Raw genomic sequence first — 22,806 nt, forward strand, 5'->3', positions numbered from 1 at the left:
TACGTACAAAGGAACCAAGATAGTTTTCTTTAAATTATTAGGGCATGAAGAAATGGGAGGGTGTTCAAGGATAAGAGCTACCACTCTCAACGGCTACTTGCTGTCGTGATAAAGAAGGTTCCAGGAACCCCAGGTGTCACCTACTCCTAGGGCTGTTCACAGAGCTCAGTGGAAAATCCAACCACACGAGGGTTCAAAGCCCCAGGGGACTACAACTGAGGAGGAGAGCAAAGCCTTATGGGACAGAGCCAATTTAAGAACGAAATTGACCACCAACAAAAACGTGAGCATCATGCCACGGTTGCCTCCTGTGCCTAAGACTGGAAAAGCCAAGATGAAGCACAAGTTTAAACCAAAGCAGTAACTTCATAGAAGCAGCAGAAATTCCGGGACAGGAAGAATGGAGAACGCTGTGGTTGCGCAATTACAAGAATGAAGGAGGCCTTAAGGGTGGAAATAGTTTCGGAAAACCAGAAAACCCCTGGGAAAGGGGCTCACACAGGGGACACACAGAGCTGCTGCTGCCAACACCACTGCTTCTGCTGCTGCTGCTGCTGCTGCTGCTGCTGCTGCTGCCGCCGCCGCCGCCGCCGCCGCCGCCGCCGCCGCCGCCGCCGCCGCCGCCGCCGCCGCCGCCGCCGCCGCCGCCGCCGCCGCTCGGAGTCTCTCAGATTGCTAACAACATTGAGCTAGATTTAAGGAAGAACCAATGCATCCCCAGCAGGCACTGTGCCACTGTGACTCCATATTGGCTCCTTTGTGGGTCAAGCGATGTCAACAGATGAATGCTCTTTAGAACTCTCCTAGCACCCCGGTTCCGCTCCAGAGAAAAGTACTTAAGAAAAATGGTTCTCCAGACGACTGAAATTTCCTCCTCGATCTCCACGTTTGGTTATTTATTAGGATGCTTCAGTGAGGTTATTTTCAGACTTCCACGTGAAATAGTAATACTTAGCACTTCCAATTCATCTCCCGAGCAGTTTTCAAATGTCAGCTCATTAATTCTCAGTCCCCTCGAGGAGCTGTGCTCTGCCCCATCACTCAGACTGGGAAGACAGAGGCAGCACTCGCTGCTGAGGACGCTGTCCAGGGCTGATCTGAATCAGGGGTGCTTTCATCAGACCCCAGAAACCATTTTCATTGCAATGATACTCTTCTTAGGGCTGGATCTTAGCAACAGCCCTGTGGTCTCTTGTTACTATAGGAGTTACAAGAATCTGGGGGACACAGCTACTCAGTACCTCACAGAGGCAGTGAGCACCCAGCAGATGAGGAGTCAGATGTGTCCACTCCATGGTTGTTCTCAGCAGGTGCCTTGCAGGCCTGGGCCCTGACCTGCTTCCCTCTCAGACCTCCTAAGTGATCAGCACATCTGTGCTGGGGGCTAGACTCTGCTGCCTGAGAACTATACCATTACTTTCTGGGAGAAGCTGCAAGCTTGGAGAAGATCTTCTTAAGACCTTGGGGGGAGGGAGGGTGAAGCGGGAGGTGGTGTGCTGGAGAAATGGCTCTTCCAGAGGTCCTGAGTTCAATTCCCAGCAACCACACGGCTCACAACCATCTGTAATGGGATCCGATGCCCTCTTCTGGTGTGTCTGAAGACAGCGACAGTGTACTAACATTAAATAAATAAATCTTTTTTAAAAAAGAGAGCCTGGTTTTTTTTCATTTAAAATGACTCAAGGTAGACACTTCCATTTAAGAGAGAGAGGTAGAGCCCATGTCTACTATGCAGAAAGCCCTGGGTTAGAGCCTAACTGCATAAATAAGGAGGGATGTGGGCAATTCTAGCACTAGAGAAGTGGAGTCAGGAAGAGAGAAGGACAAGATTATCCTTGAATACATAGTCTGCTTCGTGTACCTGGGGCTATGCAAGACCCTATTGAAAGAAAGAAGACCAAAGACTGACAGAGACATAGTGTCACACAGAAAAAAAAAGGAGTGTCAAGAGTTTGAGGCCAGCCTGGGCTACAATAAACCAAAATTCTGTCTCAAAAATAAATAAATAACATTTTAAAAATGAAAAAAAAAAAGAGACATATGTCCCCTTGTGTGGCTTCCCTTCTCTTCCTAAAAGAAACACCTTCACCTGTTTTTATTGCCAGTACCAAACCTTGAATGGCCTGTGAACCTCCCACAGCCAGTGTGGCACTCCAGGGGACTTCTTCAAGTGGATTAACAATGAGACAGAAGGGTCACTTGAGTCATTCCTGGAACAAACAGGATGACTACTGGGGCAGGACATCAACTTCCAGGGCCCAGCAGAGCCTGAGCTCTGGGTTGTCTGCTAATACAACAGCTGAGATAGCAGATGAAGGGGTGGTGCGGTCACAGTGTGTGGCCACGTGAGTCACTGTCCAGCCTGAAGAGGAGGGGATGGATGATGAAGTACTCAGGGTAGCTGTCCCTCGTCCTGGCACCTGGCACCCAATATAGCCCTGGCTAACACATAGTAACTGCTTCTGAAAAGACAAATTCTTCATTGCAAGTTACAACCAGGATCACGCCCTGACACATCATCTGGTGTCAGCCGGCTTAGCCTTGCCTAATTTATAGTTAGGAGACATTCAGTGCAACTCTGACTAGGTGACTAAGGAACAAACTGAGATTAGATACCAAATGCCTATTGTCCCCTTCAAGGGCATCACTGTGGAAGGTCCTGGCTTTACTTAACAAGATTTGGATTTGAGGGAGGGAAGGAGGTGTTGTGGGGGAGGGTGTTCCCTTCTAGTTTGTTCTCAAGTCATGCAAGATAAACCAGTCTTATTATTTTTGAGTCCCATAACATTTAGATCCAAAGCCAGCATACTCAATCTTGGCCACAAGCCATCTGGAGCTAAGGTTGGGGATGGTTTCCAAAACTCACAGCCACTTTCAAAGGCCAAAGATTTATCACAAGGAGACTCAGAAGAAAGTGCCAGCGTCTGAACCCGAGTTCACAGTGAGCCCTTTGAAAACACACGAGGCAGAGGTGGGCTCTGTGGAATAAGCATGTAAAGGTCCCTGCTCAGACGAGGAAGCACTGTGTTTATGGGAAACACTCGGGTCTCGATGCGTCTAGACACGATGGGGGAGGGGCTGAGGAAGAGACTCACAGACACACTACACGTGCATAAAAGAAGAGGCAGAGAAACAACAACCACCTGAAAATCAATATGAAAGAATCTTAAACTCGAGGACCTCCTAGAGCCCCATGTATGAATGCAGCCAAGTGAAGTGCGGTTCATCTGTACCTCAGGGCTGAGGAGGCAGACCCAGAAGGATCCCAAGAGCTTGGCTGTCTAGGTGAACTAGTGAACTCTAGATTCTGTGAGAGACCCTGTCTCAAAAATAATGTTGGAGAGGAAGACATTTGTGGTTGACCTCTGCCCTATACACAAATACACACACACACACACACACACACACACACACACACACACACACACACACCCTCTTCAACAGGCACAAAAAGCAACCTCCACCTTTGCTTAACTTTAACCAAACAGGCTAAGCATATCCAGATGCAGATATCTTAACATCTCTGGAAAGACAAGGCAGACATTCTTTGATTATGTATCCTCTTCGATAGGGCAGGCGTCTTTCTCCTCCAGCTCTGTACAATCAGGGAAGACCTCTCAACACAAAATGGCTGCTCGGGGAATATGCCCAGGGAACATGGCACCAAAACAAACCGAAGAGTGTACCCACAGCCTGAGGAAAAAGCACTGTTTATTCGCTCACAAGACATCTGGAACTCGGAAGAGGCCACAAGCTGTCTTTATCACATCTCTGTGCATACAAATACACAACGGAAAATTACAGGTCCCTCTCATCTACCAAATGAGACATAATAACCCCACAGGTTTCCCTGGGTCCTTAAGACACTCCTCTCGGAACATTTATCAGGAGAGAAAAGCTCAGGGCAGATGAAAGGCAAAGAGAGTGGAGTGGACACCTTTCCCAGGGAGGCAGTCCTGATCCAGGCTAATTGCCCTGTTGGGGTCCTGTGTGGCCAGACTCAGGTGACCATGTCTTAAAAGAAAATGTCCCACCTCTGTGAGCCCTGGAGATATGGAAGACCCGTTCACTGTCTTTTGTAAATGCCTGCTGGGTAAGTGTGCAGATAAGACCAGTATTACATTATGATGCTTCTTCATGCATGAAAGTCTATTTTTAAAGAGAGACTGTGGGAGGGTGGCTCCGGGGAGCGGGGCACGGCCAGAGGACGGGAGGTAGAAAGAAAGGCTGTTGTAGTTAGAAAAGCCTCTGCCACAGAATAAAACAGTGCCTTCCCCAGGAGAGGAAAACTCATTAAAATTCGCCTTCAGTTCCCACAGAGCACAGGTCCGAGAAGCTGTTCTTTTGCCTGCACTGATACCTTGCCCCTTCACACTACCCTACCTTAAACACCAGTTCTTGAATGGCTATGTGACAATCCACCAAGTGGCAGAGCTTTGACTTTAGATCATTTATCACCCCTTGCAAAGCAGAATGCCACCTCAAGAATCATGGACCACCTGTTTAGGAAATTCAGGCAAGATGCTAGGAGACACAGTTTACACTGGTAATGTGTTCAGGTAAGTCTGGGGAGGGGCTACCACCCCTCCACCCATTTCTAGACAGGATCTTATTCATAGCCCTGGCTGGATGGGAGTGCACAGTGATCTACCAGCCTCTCCTCCCCCTCTCCAACTTCCCCAGATGCTTACACTTGCTGTCGGTGCTTCCAGTCATGGGAGTTCTGTGCTCTACTCTGTAACTTTCCCTGGATTCCTGTCCTTCTCTTAACTCACAGCTCCAGCCTGTGTCATCCAGTTTGTCCTGTAGCCATACCTCTTCCTTCCTGTGGCCACACCCCTCCCATGTGACCACACCCCTCTCTCTGTCCAAGCTCTGCTCCAAGAACAGCTTCCACCGTCACTCTTCTCTCTGTGCTCATGTCTCATTCCTACCCTTGGCCAGGCCCGTCACTTCCCCACCATTGTTGTTTCTGGGACCTCAAACTCTAAAGTGTCTTAATGTCAAGCTGCACACTTTGCCAATCCACTCCTGTTTCCCCCAGGCTTGGAGCTTGACTTCCCTGTATGTTCCTCTTATCTGCAATTTTGCTTTCCATGGTGTCTACTGAATAGGAAATTCCAAACTAAACAACTCACTATATTTATAGGACGTACCACCACGGCAGGATGGCATCTCTGTCCTGTCTAGGATGTGAGTCACCCCTTTGCTTACTGTATACGGCCTGCAGAGGCTACCTGCCCAAATGGGTAGACATCTTGGTTATCATTTCAACTGCATGCTATTATGGTTCTCGTGCCCAAAGATCTCTTATGATCTCCCGAGGGCCCCAAAGCACAGGGTAGTGAGACTGACAATTAGATACACCAATAAAGTACTAAGGCGAAAGTTCTTGATTTAATAATGGATGAGAGGAATTGTATGCTGAGGTAGCTGAGAGCTATCGTGAGAGTCCAGCTGTTGGAAACAGTGAAGCAGAGGACTCATGGTCCTTCTGCAGTCCTGTCACAAACTGCGAGAGTTAAGACAACAGTGTCTGACAGCCTGATATGCATTCGAAAGAATGGAAAGGGCATGGGGGGTGCACATTTAGGATAAGGGCCCATCTTCAGTTTCTGGGGATTTGGTTTTTAAATTCTTCTCTCATACATTATACCCCAGCCATAGTTTCCCCTCCTTCCACTCCTCCTCGCTCCTCAGTTTCAGTCTTGTACTGAGAGTCTTGGCATGTATTCCTCGAGTATTAGGGAAGACTGTTGTTATTCCTTCCTTTGATGAACCTCCTCCCTGATGCATTCCTCGTTTTCTCTGCACTTCTCTTCCCAGAAGTACTGACTGCTATTGACTCTGTCAGTGTGTATCTGCCTACTTTCCGTGAAGGGTTATTGCAAGCTTTTCAGGATTCTAATGGCCACGGGGCCCGGTCCAAATCCGCATGGCCTAGAGCAGGTTAGAGCAATCTTGCCTTCCAGCCTTGTATCTCTCTGTCCCACCAAGTGCATACCCTGTGGTCCAATCTACAGATCAACTGCTCTCTACTCAATCCCCTCAGGCTCCTCTACTTATGGGAAACCTGCCTGTGTTCAACCTCTGTGGGGAGGGAAATAGAATGGAGACCTGAAGAAATCCATGCGCTTCCCTTCCCAGGCCTGGCCATGACTGGGCACCTGGCCTTGGGCACAGGTAGGGGAGAGGACAGAAGTGAGAGACAGGAGAGGAGTCGTGAAGGGAAGAAGGAAGATAAGAAGGAGGTACTCTGGTGTCAGTTACCTTTAAAAGTTAAAACTGGAAAGCAGAAACCAAACTCTGAGGAATCTAGCAAATTAAAGCTACAGTCAGGGAAGGAAAAAATGTTGAATTAAAAACCCCTCTGGCCTCAGCCCTCACTGAACAAGAACTATAGTTCCTGCCTACTCTAACCTCGCCCTAGACCAATGGATCAATGGCACTCTTTGACAGACAAAAGGCAGATCTATTGGCTCATCAAGTAAAGTACTTGTCCCCAGCACCCATGTAAATGCCAGAGGGACACGGCAGCCCAGATGTAATCTCAACACTCAGGAGACAGAAACATCTGATCCCTAGAAGTTGCTTAGGGAGAACAGCTGAATCAAAGGGTTCTGGGTTCAAGTGAGAGACTCCACTGCGTTAGAGCAATGAGGTGGAGAGTGAGCAAGGAAGATGTGTGATGTCAACTCTTGGCTCATGCACGCACGCACGCACGCACGCACGCACGCACACACACACACACACACACACACACACACACACAGAGAGAGAGAGAGAGAGAGAGAGAGAGAGAGAGAGAGAGAGAGAGAGAGGATTGAGATTCAACCAAAAACCATAAAAACAAAAAAAGGAAACTCTGGGGACTAGCCAGTCCCTGGACTTAAAGACCCAGGATCTTGCTGATATGCACAGTGACCTTGGGGTAGTTGATACATGTGTGCTGTTAGTCTATCATAAAGGGGCCTGTAAACATTTTTTATTTTTTAATGCACATATTACATGTGCATAGCAGAAACCCTGGAGAAAATACCAGTTAATATTTTTTATAAATTTTCATTTTTACTTTCCACACCTTTTCTTAGCTCAGTGTGCATGAGAGAGATAACATCTTTAATTTTTCAAATACGGTGAGGGACGTTTATTAATTTGTGACTCTCTGCACCTGAATTACTGAGACTTCATCCTCAGGAATGCGTTGCTCCTGCACAGCTGAATGCAAAGGAATTCCCAGTCAGCCCTCTTTGGTTCCTTGGACTCACATTAGTCTCTAAGCCACCCCTGAACTGTGATTTATATGACAGCTTGGGAAAAGCCAATTGGGGACAATCAATGAACAGACAGAGACAGGCCTGGTGAATGTGCATGAATTAAAAGCAAAACTCCATTGTAATAGGAACAAGATTCTAATCACTACACCTAATTACAAAGAGGAGTAAATCACGGGGAAAAAAATTAAGTGTCTCATACAGAACAAACAAAGCAATTAGTCATAAACAGAAGCCCAGGGTCTGGTGAACAGGCCGGAACCCAGATCTGAACCTAGCTGTACATCTGCTCCCAAAGCTACATCAGCATCCTGGAGGGAGGACAGCACCTGAGGACTGTGCTGAGGCAGGATGGGTGGCAGGCCCCTGATGTGGGCACACTGTGCATGCTCTTCAGAACCTTCTAACCCTAGCAGAATCCCAGCACCAGGTGAAGGAACCTGGACGTCCCTGGGTGACAAAGCAATTACTGACGTAAAGTGATAGCCACCTCTAGTCACACCCCTCAGTTGTTAATGACACAGTAATAAGAGCAGTGAATTCTTATTGCACTGGACGAGTTATCTGGTTCAAATATCAGGTGGTGCCCTTGAGGGAGGCATATTATCACCATCTGCATTTATGAACAAGGAAATTTGGGTCCTGAAGACAGCATTTTGGCTTCGGTCACCCTGTTTGTGAGAGGCCGAGTCTGGGTTTAAAGGCAGTGGTGGACGTCCAAGCTCAAGCCCTTAAACTCAGCGCCATGTTCCTTATAAAATGGGAAAGGTGAGTGACGTCTACATCTCATCAAGATATCATGAAGAACTCAGTGCTGAGGGCTAAAGGCCTGATGAACACCAGACATTCCCAAATCGTCTTTTTCTTCTGTACTCTCTCTCCGTGTCTTCCTCCTAAAGATCTGCGGGAGGACGCCAAAGCCACAGTGACCTCTCTGTGCCCATACTATGCACCCACCCTGGTAGACAAGACTCTCCCAGGAAGGGCTGGATAATCTACATCTGTGCTGTAGGCTTTGAGCTCATATGGTCTCAACCGTAGCCCCCAGGATTCAGAGGTCTCGAATGACACACTTGCAAGGCTGGGCAGCAGCGTGGTTACCAAAACTGTGTGGCCTGAACAGAAAGAGCAACTAACTTCCTAAGGAACAGTCATGCAATGACCTCCGACTACAGCAGGCTTTTTCTAGGATAATGTGACTAGTTTCCAAAATGGAAGCTGTTCTATGCCAATCTCTCTTTCGAAGACCAACCCAGGAAAAACTGATCAGCCAGGGGATCAGGTAAGCATCCTTTGCTCATGCCTTCCAAAGGGTCGCCCTGAGAATGCAGATTGAGTGCCAGATGTCCCAAGAGACCCTGGGAAAAATTAGTGTAACCCCACTTTGGGTCCCTGGGGGTTAAGCCACCTTCTGAGAGTCGAATGAAGTCTGTCTTGGGGCCATGCACAGTGTGGGAGAAGAGAAGATGATTTCTGGTTCATGCTGCTGGAATTTCTTCCCTTTACGCTAAACTGCCTGGAGGGGGAAAAAAGGACTCCTGGCTGTCTGCTGAATGGCTGCAAACACAAAAGACTATTTGCTTTGGACAAGTCTAGCTCAGGCACTCTGATCCCTATAGCAAAGACTGCTGCTGATGTCTTTGGCGGGGCTGCTCCTTCAGATTAAAACCTCTAGGGGCCAACTCAGTGGTCAAGGGCTCTGGTCTCCAGGGTCACAGAGAATGAACTTCACATTTGATATGTCAGAACCCCACAGGAACCTTGGGCAAGCAAGAGAAGAAGGTGCTTAGCACTCTGAGCCCCAGCCAGCGGCATGTTCTTTAGATGGGAATGAAATGAGGTGGTATCTATAAACAGGTACACATGGAAACGTGCCAAATGGTAGCTTCTGAGGCTGCCGCATCGTGACTAGTTACAGTTGTTTAATTTATATAAAGGCCACTGAGTGACCTCATTCTTGGCACTAAGCAGGGTGTTAGGCTGAAGTCTGCTCTCCACATACCCCTGTATACCGTATATATAGACCCTTCCTTGTTAGGCAGAAAGGCTACCAAGGGCTCACTTGCTTCTATCCTAAGAGGCCATCTGCCCAACCTCTTCCTCCCCCAAGTCCACCCCACTCAACTCCTCGCACTATTTGGGAATCAAAGGCCCAAGTCCTCTTGGATCTTGAGAGAGAGAGGGTGGGAGGATGGGGGGATATATCTCGGCATAGAACCACCTGCCCTGAAGGTTATCTGCCTCATTTTCCCCTTCAGGCCACATGTAGAGGTCTAGAGACAGGGGTCTGGGTTCAAAGGACCTTCAGTAACTGAGAAACCTCTGGGAAAGTTCTACATGTCTCTGGTTTTCTCTTCTCTATAGAATGATGGCAGTGCTTCCCTAATGTGTCTTAAGGTGGCCACATGATCACCTTTTATTTCCCACAGTGGGCCATCACCTTCCCCATCCCAACATGTTCTCTACAATGTGACCTTGAGGTGCCCCCCCCCCCAAACCAGAGGAAAGGGATCCTCCTCCCCATGCCAGGCGAGTCTGGGACTCACATGTTTGACTTTTGAGGCTAGGTTAGAGAAGGTGAAGGTACGTCTTCTGCCCCGCCTGCTGGAACGGCGCAGTGAAGTGATAATGTTGGGTAAGGGCTCTGACTGCCGAGAGGCTTCCATGGATGCAATGAAGCGCAAACCATATGCACACAGACCACTTGGAGATGGCCTGACATTACACCTGGCTGCAGTTCGAATGCAACCTTCTGAGCTGCTCCTGGTTAGAACCACCTGCCCAGTTCCTCCCCGATGCCTGCTCCATAGAACCCACCACTGATGGATGAGATGGTGTTAGCTCTGCTTCAAGTCAACAGGCTTTCAGATAACTGGATACCATGTTCAGAAAAATGTGCTGCAAACCAATGGGTAAATGTAAAGGACTCTAAATGGTAAAATAATCTTAGGAATAATTTCTTTAAGTCTACCCTTGATTTTGACTCGAGAATGGTATGCATACTAGAGATAGGGTAGGCAAATACTTATTGTTTTACCTTTCGACCCTGAAAAAGTGTAATAAATGAATATTATCAATCTGCAAAATGCATCCGCACCCTAGACAGGGTCTCACTGTACAGCTCTAGTTGGCCTGCAACTCACTATGGAGACCAAGTTGGCCTAAAGATCCCTCTGCCTTTGTTGGAATTAAAGATAAGTTCCCCATGGCTGATACAAAATGACATTTTAGCCTATTCTTTTTCTTTCTTTTTTTTTTAAGATTTATTTATTTTGTATATGAGTACACTGCTGCTGTCCTCAGACACACCAGAAGAGGGCATCAGATCACATTACAGATGGTTGTGAGCCACCATGTGGTTGCTGGGAATTGAACTCAGGACCTCTGGAAGGGCAGATGGTGCTCTTAACCACTGAGCCATCTCTCCAGCCCCCAAAATGACATTTTAATCTATTAGGGTTAATTCCAACCATCACATATACTAAGGAAACGCTTTATCATCAAACAATGTCAGGCTTGCTGATGTCCTGTAGGCATCCAATGTTAAACAGATAATTCTGGGGAACTGTTCAGGCAGCCATTTCTCTGTCATTTCTTTAGCCTTGGAAGCTGCTTACCTGCGCTCCCTACTTACTCAGACAATATTTATTCCTCCTCAGGTCTCTGATGTGGTTGAAGACTATAGACAGTTATAGTCTCACAATTACGCTGAAGATGTTTTCAGGACTAAGATGTTTTTAGGATGATGATGCAAGCTATGATGGAAAATGCTTTAGGTACAGAAATCTGAACTCACCAAGATAGGATAGATAATATAGGATAGATAATACTTTCTCCAAAATTGCCAAATACTTATGGGCTAGACATTATAGTGTAAATCTTACCTGATACGTCTTTGTAATTGCTATTGTATATATTATGTTATTATAAGAGAAAGATCCTTTTATTAGACAAAGGGGGAAAATGTAGGCATAATGTTTTTTGCACACTATGTAAAATTTAGCCTTGTGTTATTCAAATGCTGATTTCTCTTCCCTCAAGTCTTATTTCAATCTAGACACAGCATTGTAATGCTTATACTAAGACTCTCCTGTCTCAAGTTTGTGCAAACAATTCTTACCGTTTATTCTGCCTTGTCAATAAATGCTGATTACCCAATGGCTGGGCAGAATAGAGAACAGAGCGGAAGCTTCTGCCAGCCAGGGGGAGGAAAGGGGGTCGGGGGAAGTGAGTTTCAGATTCACTATGAGGATGAGGAGATGAACCATGAGGAGGAGAAGATCCAAGAAGAAACCATGAGAAAAACACATCTGAAGTCCAGAGTCAGATCAAGAATAACAAGCAAGTATCACGGGATGTGGCTGGGAGGGAGCCAGATTAGAATAGGGGCTAATATAATCATCCTAACTACCCAGCTACTGAGGTGTAGCTGGAAATAAATCTTGGTTTCTCTGTGTGGTTAGTGGGGATTAGAAATTCAGCTGCTAGATTAATTCACTGGATAAATTTCTATTTTTTTTAAATTCATTTTACAGAGCCCGGTGGTTAAGAGCCCTGTGGCTCTTGCAGAGAACCCCAGTCCAGTTCCCAGCACTCACACTGGGCAGCTCACAAACTCTCTGTAGCTTCATCTTCAGGGGATCTGACTCTTCTGGCTTTTGGGACACTGTATACACACACACACACACACACACACACACACACACACACACACAGAGAGAGAGAGAGAGAGAGAGAGAGAGAGAGAGAGAAAGAGAGAGAGAGAGAGAAACTAATAAAGAATAGGTCTTGGAAACCAAACTTCCATGAGCTAGCTAAAAACTGACTTATGGAGTTAGATTTTAAAAGCCGAGAGACGTGAGTTCAATCCCCAGAGCTCACATATAAATGAAAGGGGAGAAACAAAGAAGGATTTGTCCTCTGACTTCCACAAGCACACAGTAGTACTCCACCCAACAAATACATCATGAGTTCCCTATGCCAGACCAGGACACCCTAAACTCCTCCATCTATGGGAAGGAGGACACATTGCATGAAGAAATTAGATCCTAACTACCAAATCTGGCTCTTCCCAAAGTAAGGGGACATGGTCCAGCGGCCACCGACTGCGCAGGTCTGGTGTAGCCATGTGCCACACAGCAAAAAGCACAGCTTTCGCATCCTTATCCCTGCAGTTCCTGGGAGCAAATTGAGATCGCAAGGCCGTCAGCAGCCTGGGCGCTCATCATCTTGACAGATACTTAGCTATTCATTTAAAAACAAGGGAGAGAACAAGCGTCAGCTGTATTTTTTAATTACTCCTGGATAGAGCTGGGACCGCTCTGGCATAATTGGGGTACTGAGGGTTTTCCCCCCTCCCTTTGAAAGCCTTGTTGCAGCAAGAAAAATACTGTGTTTATTCTAATTAAAACCAACCCTTCTTTTAAATCATCTTAGCAACGGCAAGGCAAAGGGTGACATTTACTTTGTAGTGGGCAGTAGGGGGAACTGTGACGGGCCAGCTCTGCAGTGAACATGTCCCTGGGCATAACTCTCTTCCTTCAACTATCAGTTCTCTCATTTATGAGGCAGGAAACGTGAAGAGAATTCCATGTGTCCTCTCTGGCTCTAATGTTATCTGAGGCCACTGCTCCCACGTTCTGTCGCTTGGGCCCAGTGGGGTGTCCCAAGTATCTAGGACTAGCTCTCTGCTCCGCAGGATGAGTTCAGAGCACCTGGTGGTCAAAGCCACTGCCAGCCTCTATGATGACAGGAGGGCTGTGCCAGCATTGCTAGTAAGGACAGTGCTGTGGCTCCCAGCCACTCACCAGCCCATGAAGCACATCTGGTGGCCTTGGTAAATACATAGCCCTGGGCTTCCTTGAGAGTAGGACTCAGGAGGTCTAGGAATTTTCATTCTGGGCCCCATTTATCCCTGACCAGACATTCAGAAAGTCACAGAAAAACTTGGGGCTAGTTGAAAGGCACAGCCTTAGAACACAGGCTCTAGTCTCAAAGCCTGTCTTCTTGATTTCTGGGGTGTATGATCTCGTGTGAGGCACTCTGCCTTGAAGGCTCCTAGTTCTCTCTACAGGACCACAGAAGGAAGGCATACAAATCCTGGTCTGCTTCCCACCAGTGGGAAGGCAGTGGCCGGGCAAGGGCTAGCCCCTTCCCTGGCTTTCTTTTCTGGTTTGGACTTTTATGAGATAGGGTCTCATTCTATACCCCAGGCTGGTCTAGAACTAATTATGCAGACAAGCTGGTCTCCCATCTCACTCTCCTGAGTGCTGGGTTTGTAGACTTGAGCCACCCTCAGCCTCTCTTTGACTCTGAAGGTGGAGCAACTTGAAAAGCTTTTTAAAACGCCCCAGTGTGATAGCTGCCCAGAAGTTTGACAGGGGGCAAAAAAAGCTACATTAAAAAGGGCCCAGGGGCTAAAGAGATGGCTCAGTGAGTGGCTGCTCTTCTAGACGACATAGGTTCAATTCCTAGTAGCCACGTGGCAGCTCAGAACTGTCTATAACTACAAGATCTGACACCATCAGACATACATGCAGGCAAAAGACCAAAGGAAACACTTCAACCATGTTTCTTGGAGTTAAGAGTCAGGGTGGAAGCTGAAATCAGTCACCAATCAAATAAGTTGGACCTGTGAGCCAGGGAGAGACAGGACAGAATGACAACCTTGAACACTAGCAAACAGTGCTATGCTGGGCGTCCTGTCCCACCCCATTAGGGTTTGGGCTATCTTGTTCTTACGCAAGCCTGCAAGAGACTTGCAGCTTCCCGGACTGATGGAGAGCGTGCGGGGGCTGGCAGGAGGAAGGTGGCTGCCTAGTGCTTCTGACTCCCAAGCTGTCATGCTTTGTCCTCACGGAGCAGCTGGGGAAGTGGTACACCTGGGTGCTTCCATTTGCAGCCAGACACCTGGGCTAGCCACAGCCGGGCTCTGTGACCAAACAGCTGACAGAGCACATTAGCTCGCCTCCTCTGCCTGTCAGAACATTTAAGTTCTGGAAGGTGGCGACCACGGCGCCGGGCAGAGAAAATGCAGTTCTCATATCTGCCTCTTCATCAGCCTCACAGAAGGTGTGACAAGCCAGGAGGGCAGGGAACCTTAGAGGAGGGAGAAGAGATCAGGGCTGCTGGTGGAACACAGAGTCGTGCAAAACACAAGGCAAGAACACAGTAACCCCGGGAGCATCCCACAGCCACAGATGGTTCTGTTGCTCTGGAGAGCAGGCAGCGGGTAAGGTGGTCATGGGGTGGGGTGGGGTGGAGCTGGGGGGCAGTCTGGGCATAAGCAGGTGAGTGACATGCCAGGCCTCCTGCACTTCTGCTCCAGTAACTACCTGTATTATGCTAAAACGACACAAAGGACAATAATTAAGCCCAGATCTCTGTGGATCATCCGCTGTGATAATTCCACCTTTGTAATTCAGCTGCAGATAAACCCCTTTTGTTCTGCCTTATAACACAGATTCTAGTATCATTCAAGTATATTAACTGTAGCCTATTACTGTCACAAAAAATGCTCCCTGAGCCATAGCAAAAGACTCCCCAGACAAAACTTTATGTCATGTTAATCCAAGCTTTAATAACTATGAGGATATATAACTGTATTCTAATTGTGCTCTGCGTTCCTGCATACAAAAACAGAAGATATCAAAAATGACAGCCACAGATTTCTTCAAATAAAAAAAGCATTAATTCCCCACTCAGGGTGCTGGGATGCAGGGGTGACAGGATCCAAGTTTACATGAGGGGGAAAAAAAGAGGTGGGTTTCTGAGGAATGTGAGACCTTGGGGGCTAGTATGGGACGGAGAAACTAAGGCTACCGAGGGTGAAGGCTGAACTGTGTAAGACAGGGAAGCTGGCAAGGAGACTTGGGCGAGGTAGACCATGAGAGCAGTCATGACAGTCACTGTAGGGGAAAGAGTCAAGTGGACAGCTGTGAAGAGAGGGTAGGATGCTAATTAAGTATGCCATTCCACATGCAATCTGAAGAGAGACCATCAGACCCAACCAGTGTGTGCATCTGGTAAGGAACATTCCTTCTAGCTCTCTCCAGACTCACCTTGAGCAGATGAGGGAAAGTTGCAACCCCAAGAGATTCACCCTGACCACGACTGATGTGGGATTGCAACCTCAAGTCTCACCGTGACTAACCGCAACCCTGAGAAGCTCTCCCTGATGGACCATAAGGCTCCCCTCTTCTATACCTGGCTCCCTTTTAACTGGCTCTCACAGCACTTCTTCGTGGGCCGTCATTTCCGTTTTTATTTTATCGGCTGTTTATTGAGTGTCTCCCTCCACTAGAATTTAGCTCTCGTAAATGACCAGGACTAGTTTCTATTCAACTCATTCATTCCTCCCTGGTGCCTCAGCAGGGAACCTGGCATACAGCAAGGACTAAGAGGTTGCTAAATGACAAAATGGCACTGTTATGGTCTGGCTGTGTGGCTGAGGACAAGTTTCTTTACCTCACTGCCCTTCAGTTTCCTCACACTGAGGAGGAAGGAGGAAAACACCCATTTTCCAGTACAAGAGGAAAAAACTGAAAGAACCGATGGCAAAGGCCATGGAAGAGCCTGGTACAGGAGGGGTTCTCAAAATGGCCGACAGGTTGTAGAGAACAAAAATGCCCAGAAGGGCGAGGGCATAAGCAGTCACTGCTCAGACCAAAGATGGGACATGTCTCGTCACCCTGACAATGTTCCTATCTAGAGGCTCCATCCCTCTCTACTCCTGGTCCACAGTCTCTCCCCGGTGCCGGGAAACATCAAACCATTAGGCACTTCGTGGGGTCTGTTCTTCTACAGAGCTCCTACATGCATCCAGACTCACCAGCTCCACTTGGAGACTATTACAAACCTCTGGCCTTAGAGTTGCCTTCTCTATAAAACCAGGACATTGGATATTAACAAGTTCCTCTTACAGCAGGAGGCTCACGCTATAGCAAAACGAATATACTCTGACAAGAATTATTACTTTCTGTTATGAGGGCACCAAGAACCTTCATTTCCTCATCTGTGAAGGGTATTACCGTAACCCTCACTGCCTTATTGCAAAGGGGTGTCATGAAGACTAAAGGGCTGGTGAATTCAGGCTTGCTGCCCGTCAAGGAGAGACTAGCGGTATACTCCCAGGGGCCAAGAGCACTCTGCTAGACTCACGGGCATGGGACCAAGTGCAAGCTCCCGGGCTCATGCAAACAGCCTATTTTCTTTAAAGGACCAATTTTAAAAGAGATGAAAACTTTGTAACTCCACATGCTTCACTTTAATGCCACCTGCAAAGGGCGTGAAAAACGCTCCCGAGGGTAAAACAGTTTGGACAGCTGAAGAGGTTTCAGAAATGACAACAGGCAGATGAGAAAATCACATCCCTTCCTGCCAGGGCTTCAGTCGGTTCCAGAGTGTGGCCTCAGATCCCGAATGACTGTTCTGGTTGCAAGGACTTAGAGGACAAGGAAACGGAGTCTTGACATGTTCTGCTGGCACCCATCTGCCCAGACCTCCACAGGCCACGTTCTGTCCATTGGCAGGTGCTCCTCCCTGGGCTCTGCACATTGGCCTCTTTATTGATATCTTCATTGCACTTAACTAGCAAAGGACGAGGGAATTGGGGTGGTGAGTGAGGGCAGAGGAGGAATCCTTCATTCATCTTTTCCTCTTTTTTTTCCCTACACATCAACTATGTGACCAGATCATATCAACTACAAAACCATACATGAGACAAGACAGAAGTCCCTAGAATAACGCAATCATTCCTGTACCTTCCTGACAGGTACAAATCAATCAATCTCTCTCTCTCTCTCTCTCTCTCTCTCTCTCTCTCTCTCTCTCTCTCTCTCTCTCTCTTCCTGAAACTCATTGCAGGCAGAGGAGGAGAGGAAGAGTTCACCAGGGCTCCAAGGTACCAAATGGTATTTCAAGCCTTCTGGTTGGCACTTAGAATATGGGGACATAGCTGGGACAAGAGTCTGGCACTCAGAATCTGAGGGACATAGCTAGGACAAGAGTCTGGGCTTTTCCCTTTGTAAATGGGAATGGAGTTCTCTTGATGGTAAAAGGTTCTACAGAAGGGCTTCATTTCTCCACCCTTCTGTCCTGGCTGTTTCATTATAACTGATTTTTGCTCCCTAATCTGGAAAATTGATGAGAGGTAGAGGCGAACAAAAACATCCAAAACAGAGATGAAGAACCCAGTGGATTCTCCCATCCATAGATGGGGTTGGGATACAGTACACACACCTAGAGCACCAGTCAGCTGCTGCAAGCTTTGTCACCTCTCTCTGAACTATTTCCCTTCACACCTGTCCAACACTGGCGGCCAAACCCTTAGGTATCTATTTGAGGACCCAGAGTATTGATCAGGTCAAGTACTATAAAACTTTCACTTCTTCATTTCTTGTCTTTAGAAGGCCCAGGAGGGGTCATCCCAAACCACAAGGCCATCATGAAGATGACCACGGGGGGGAGGGATGACACGGATTAATTTATATCATTGTGACTTCCACTTGTCCATCACCTCCAGAGCTCACGCAGAATTTCTCTGACATTCTTCACTAGCTTTCCACGGGGATTAGAGACCCTGACGTGGGATGGAGCTTCGCTCTACTGGGGAAATGCTGTGGAGAATTACAAATGAAGGACTTAAGCAACTCCGAACATTATACAGCAGAACTATCTCTTTTCATCTGCGTTAATGTGAGCAAACCTGGGGTGGGGGCGGGAGAAGAAAAACCTTTAATCACAACTGATTCAGGTGGTATCAAGAGCAAATTATAACATGAATACTGCACGCCAGGAGAGTTTAAAAAGAGAAAACTGGTGACTTTCAGAGCACGGTTCTTCCTTTGGCCAGCTCTGTGGTTCATCACAGAGGGAGAGGACAGGGGCAAAGCTGTCGGGCCAGAGATGCTGAACAGGGGCAAACAGAAAACTGGCGCCATATGCCACCAGAGGTGTAGCAAAAACAATCACCGCCGCCATTGCCCCGGTGCTGGCTTGCCGTCTGCTGTGGTCTTTAGTGGCTCTCAAGTTGGAAGGGAGAAGGTCTCTGCTTCTACCCATATACATCTTCTGTGACAGCATGGACCCCAAACCAGTGCCATCTGTCTCTTGTTCCTCCCAAGGTGCACCCCTCACCCATGAAAAGTGCTGAGACCCTCTGGCTACTGGAGTCTGTATTACGACTGTGTCACATCGACATTCAGTATGCGTTAGAACCAGCCATGGGCCCTGGTCCCTAGGCTGACTGTTTCTGTGGTCTAAGTGTTGGCCTGGCTGCATGTTGTCACCTCAGCTGCACTGGAAGCTTCCAGTGACACAGGGCTACTCACATGCTGTCCTGTAGCCACGGAGGACAATGTCCTGGGACCTCATGGTACCTGCCTTCTCTTAACTCCCCTACATGGTACTCTGCCTAAACACGCACTCTGAGCCTCAACCAACCCTCAGAATACAGAGAGAAAACAGAAGAGAGAGGTTAAGGGCCCTACATGAGAGGAACATAAATCAGAAGACTCCTCTCAGATCCCAGAAACCCTTCGTCCTACTGCCACTACAAGCTATGAGCACATAGCCCACAAGGGGCAGCGTGGTACCTCCCATCTACCCCTCCCTGGGCACTTTGGCCAGGTGCTCTGTGGAGACTGCCAACTTGCACATTGGCTCCAAAGAGTCTGAGCCCTTCTAAGTGACCGGCTCCAAGTACTAAGCTGCTGCCTTTGGCTAAAAGAAGGGGGAAGAAAAGGACAGTAGGTAGTGGAGACAGAAGAATGCAGCCCCACCCCCTTCCCCACAAGGCATATCATCCTCTCAGAACAATCAGGAAGATTGGAATTGAGAAACAGGAGCAGATCGAAACATTTACCAAAGCTCTGAGGAATGTGCCCACCTCTGTCCCGCAGAAACTGAGCACCAAGGGCTGCTCTCAAAGATCGCGGTCGTCCTGGACCTGAGACATCGTGACACCTGAGCCTGGGGTTCTATTCCAAATACTAGCACTGTCTCTTTGCCTTGGAGAACCAGGACACTGGAGTGAGCCCAATGCACCTCAACCGTGCTCCTGGTTTTTCTCCCCTGCAAAGGCCATCCTGGAGGAGGGAGGGTGGCTGTCAAAGGCCTCCAAACTCTCCAGGCTCTAATGAGAGGGTACCTCTAGGGGATCTGAAGCTGAACAGAAGCTCCCTGCCAAATGAGCCTTTTGGCCTAATTTACTTGGCAAACTTCCTCAGGTGTCGACAATAGTCCTAAACATACTGAGTTTAGGAGAACAAAAGAGAGATCTCTAGTGTCTGTTGCTGGATATTCTAAACAAGCAAGATAAAGGACTAGGAGTTACAGAGTGCCAGGCAGTTTCAACGTTAATGCTCCATGGTCAGCAGGGTGACTCCCTACTAGGAGCTGGTTTTGTTCGGTGCCTTTTCTTGTGCTAGCGATGGACTCTATGGGACCTTGGGCATGCAGGGCTCCACCTCCAAGCTACACTCTTAGCAGTTATCAGGAAGAGAGCTTGCCTAAGGATCTTCAAGGTCCTCCATCTTTCTGCCCAACTTGCCATTGGTCTGACACATACATACTTGTGTCCCAGAAGTGGATGTTCAGGGTACCACCATTTAGATTTCAAGGCAACACAACGTGTTCCTGACCTTCCGCCCGCTGGGCATTCGAATCGCTCCTGCTGTACCCATCTGCTCATCCAGTTCCTCTTTCTTCCCAAAACAATGCCCGTTTGCCCACTCCCCTCAAAAAATGCTTGGCCTTGCAAGAAGATTCGCTTGTTGATTTTCTTCTCAAAGTCCTGTTTCTTATAAGAGGCTTCACCACCTGCCATGTGCAGAATGGGTCTATCACAGAACAGAAGCCAACCCCGCCCAGAGTTCTGGCTCCAACTCCCGCTGCCTTCCCCATCCCAAGCATATAAGGTGAACACAATGTTGGGTGATAATGAAGGCAGACGGGACTACGTGCTGGCAGTAACTGGCTCAGTTTCCGGCATGTGGCAGGCTTTTCAGGATACTGTGGGGTGCTTCACGCATTAGGGAAGAGGCAAGGGGAATGGTTTAAGAGCTGAAAGAAGAGGCGCCAGAGCGGGCTGGGCCCTTCGGGGCTTATAAGCCACAGCAGCTCTGGAAGAACCTATGGGCGTGGTACCAACTGGCCTCACTGGGCCCGCGCCATGAGATTTTCTGGCCAATTTGGAATTCCAAAGTTCATGCTTGGAAGTCCAGAGGCATTTGGCTCAAGTTCAGGGACGCGTCTTTCCTGCCAGGTAGACCTGCTCTCCTTTATCCTGTGCCCCTTCCACCTTCACAGCACTTGCTCCTGGCAGCCCCAGCTCTCCTCACCTCCCTGCCTGCCTCACTTCTCCAAGGAACTCATTCTTCCTCTTGAAGTTCTATCAGACACCCAGAGATGACATCCAAACCCTCTTTTGATAGAAGAATGCTATCCAGACCCCAGAAGCCATGCAGCCTGCCCAAGGCCACTCAGCCAGTTGGCAACAGAGCTGGGACCAGAAACCAAGGCTCTTAATGGCCCTTAATGGCTCTGATGACACATAACCGAGCACCAAGCTAATAGAGAGACTGCCTCCGGCCTGGCCAGCTCCTGCCAGTGCTTCTTCCAAGAAGCTCCCCTGGGAAGGGCGTGTGGAGCCCTGGACCAGTACATCAGGTTCCCTCTTGCCATGTTTACACGATGCCAGCTTCACTGGGCCACCATTTTTGCAGGATCTGAACACAGCCATGAAAAGCAAGAGGCACACACACTGTACACACGTAACCTTCCCTCCCAATCACCTTGGATGAAGAAGCAAAGCTCTAGCCCATATACAAACCCCCATAAACTATGCCATGACAGTAGTTAAGGGAAAAAAAGAAAGCAGAAAAACCTTGCCAAAGGAGAGGCAATTTCAGCCCATTGCTGATTATCTTTCATTATTCCACCGAGCTTCCGCAGATGCTGAAGGAGGCGGATGTTTAGGATGTATGGAAATATCATTTCCTCCTGGGACACGGAGGAGGGAGGTGTGGTGGCTATATACTCAAATGAGTTTTCCCCTGGTTGCTTCCTCCAGTAAGCTTAGTGCCACCCTCAGGAGAAAGGAGGCCCACTCTGGAAACAGCATGATCACTGGGACAAATGAAGGTGGCTTGGGCTGCTGCTCTGGGTTCCTTCCTTTGGGCTCTCTCCATTTACTCCCACACACACACACACACACACACACACACTTGCTGAGGACCCGCCATGAGTCTGGCACAGAGCTGGGGATTGGGAAGAGCGCCCATGTACTAATGACATGATGGACAAGTAAAAACAATACCAGCGAGGCGCTGGGCCATAGGGACAGAGGAGATGGGGAGTATTATGGGAACAGAAGGAGGGAAATACAGCTCAGCGTTCTAGGTGGGGAGGAAGGAATTAGCTGTCAGGTCTACAGATGTCTGCTGGTGTCGGGATGGATGTGCGGAGTGTGGAAAGGCAGAGAGCTCCAAGTGGAGGGCACAGCTCACGTAAAAAGAGTAAAAAGACCGTGCCGGGGGTTGGGGATTTAGTTCAGTGGTAGAGCGCTTGCCTAGGAAGCGCAAGGCCCTGGGTTCGGTCCCCAGCTCCGGGAAAAAAAAAAAAAGAACCAAAAAAAAAAAAAAAAGACCGTGCCGACACAGTGCATGGTAAGCCCTATTTGGAGTAGCTAAACCTGGGCATGTGGGGAGGCAGACACATGCAGTACCCATGCTGAAAGCCCTTATTTAGGCTTTCCTCTAGGGAAGAAGGGCCACAGGCAGCTGCTGCACAGGGAAACGGCATGGACAGCCCAGCCTCCTGAACTGCTCCTCTGACAGCAGATGAAGGATAAGCCAGAGGAAGCAAAGCCTGAAGGTCAAGAAAAGAGTTTTGCCACTTCAAGGACAAGTGCTAGGAGAACGAGAGCCAAAGACAGAGTAGTCAGAGAGAGGGGCAAGGCATGTTTTCAGGATGCATAAAGAAAGTGATGCCTGTAGAGGTGTGGGGACAGGAAAAAGGAAGGCGAGGAGATACCTCTCCGTTCCTAAATCCCTGAAATGGAGCACAAAGGCACGGGATCTGACTACAGCCATGTGTGGGGCACATGGATCCCAACAACGGAAACACAGCTCCTGGACTGGCATCACGGCCCCCCACACTGGCTCTGAAGGGTTATGAGCTGACTCCAGAGCATAGCCCTGGATGCTCATTGGACTCCTTCACGACACAGTCCTAAGTCCTCTGCACTCCTCACATCTCTAACCTCAAGCCACACCCTAAGGTGCTCAAGACTTCCACGGTAGGCTGCCCCATCCCGCCTTCCCTCCACCCCTGCCTGGCAAGACTGATTTTGCTCCCTTTAACAATCACAAAGCCCCAAGCATAGGCATGGTTCTGTCCTTGAATTACACTGTCTTCTTCTGTAGCCAAGGTCACAGATGGTTCACTGGGTCTCTGTGCCCTTTGTACAAACTGGGGATCTTGATCTCCCGATACATTGCAATACCATGAAAGCCAATAAGCAGAGCTGAAG

The 22,806-nt window shown here is 48.4% G+C and overlaps 1 protein-coding gene across 44 annotated transcripts in view; it reads right to left on the bottom strand.

Moving 5' to 3' along the window:
• The window catches only part of Msi2 (musashi RNA-binding protein 2), a 368,962-nt gene that overhangs the window by 147,250 nt on the left and 198,906 nt on the right, over positions 1 to 22,806 (bottom strand). For 6 of the 44 annotated variants that reach the window (XM_087573127.1, XM_087573126.1, XM_087573125.1 and 3 more), the window contains exon 1: positions 4,692 to 4,791. The gene's annotated coding sequence lies outside the window, so the exon portion shown is untranslated. 44 annotated transcript variants of the gene reach the window in all.

This window comes from Rattus norvegicus, chromosome 10 (assembly GCF_021556685.1).
Source record: "Rattus norvegicus strain SHRSP/BbbUtx chromosome 10, alternate assembly SHRSP_T2T, whole genome shotgun sequence".
Lineage (NCBI taxonomy): Eukaryota > Metazoa > Chordata > Mammalia > Rodentia > Muridae > Rattus > Rattus norvegicus.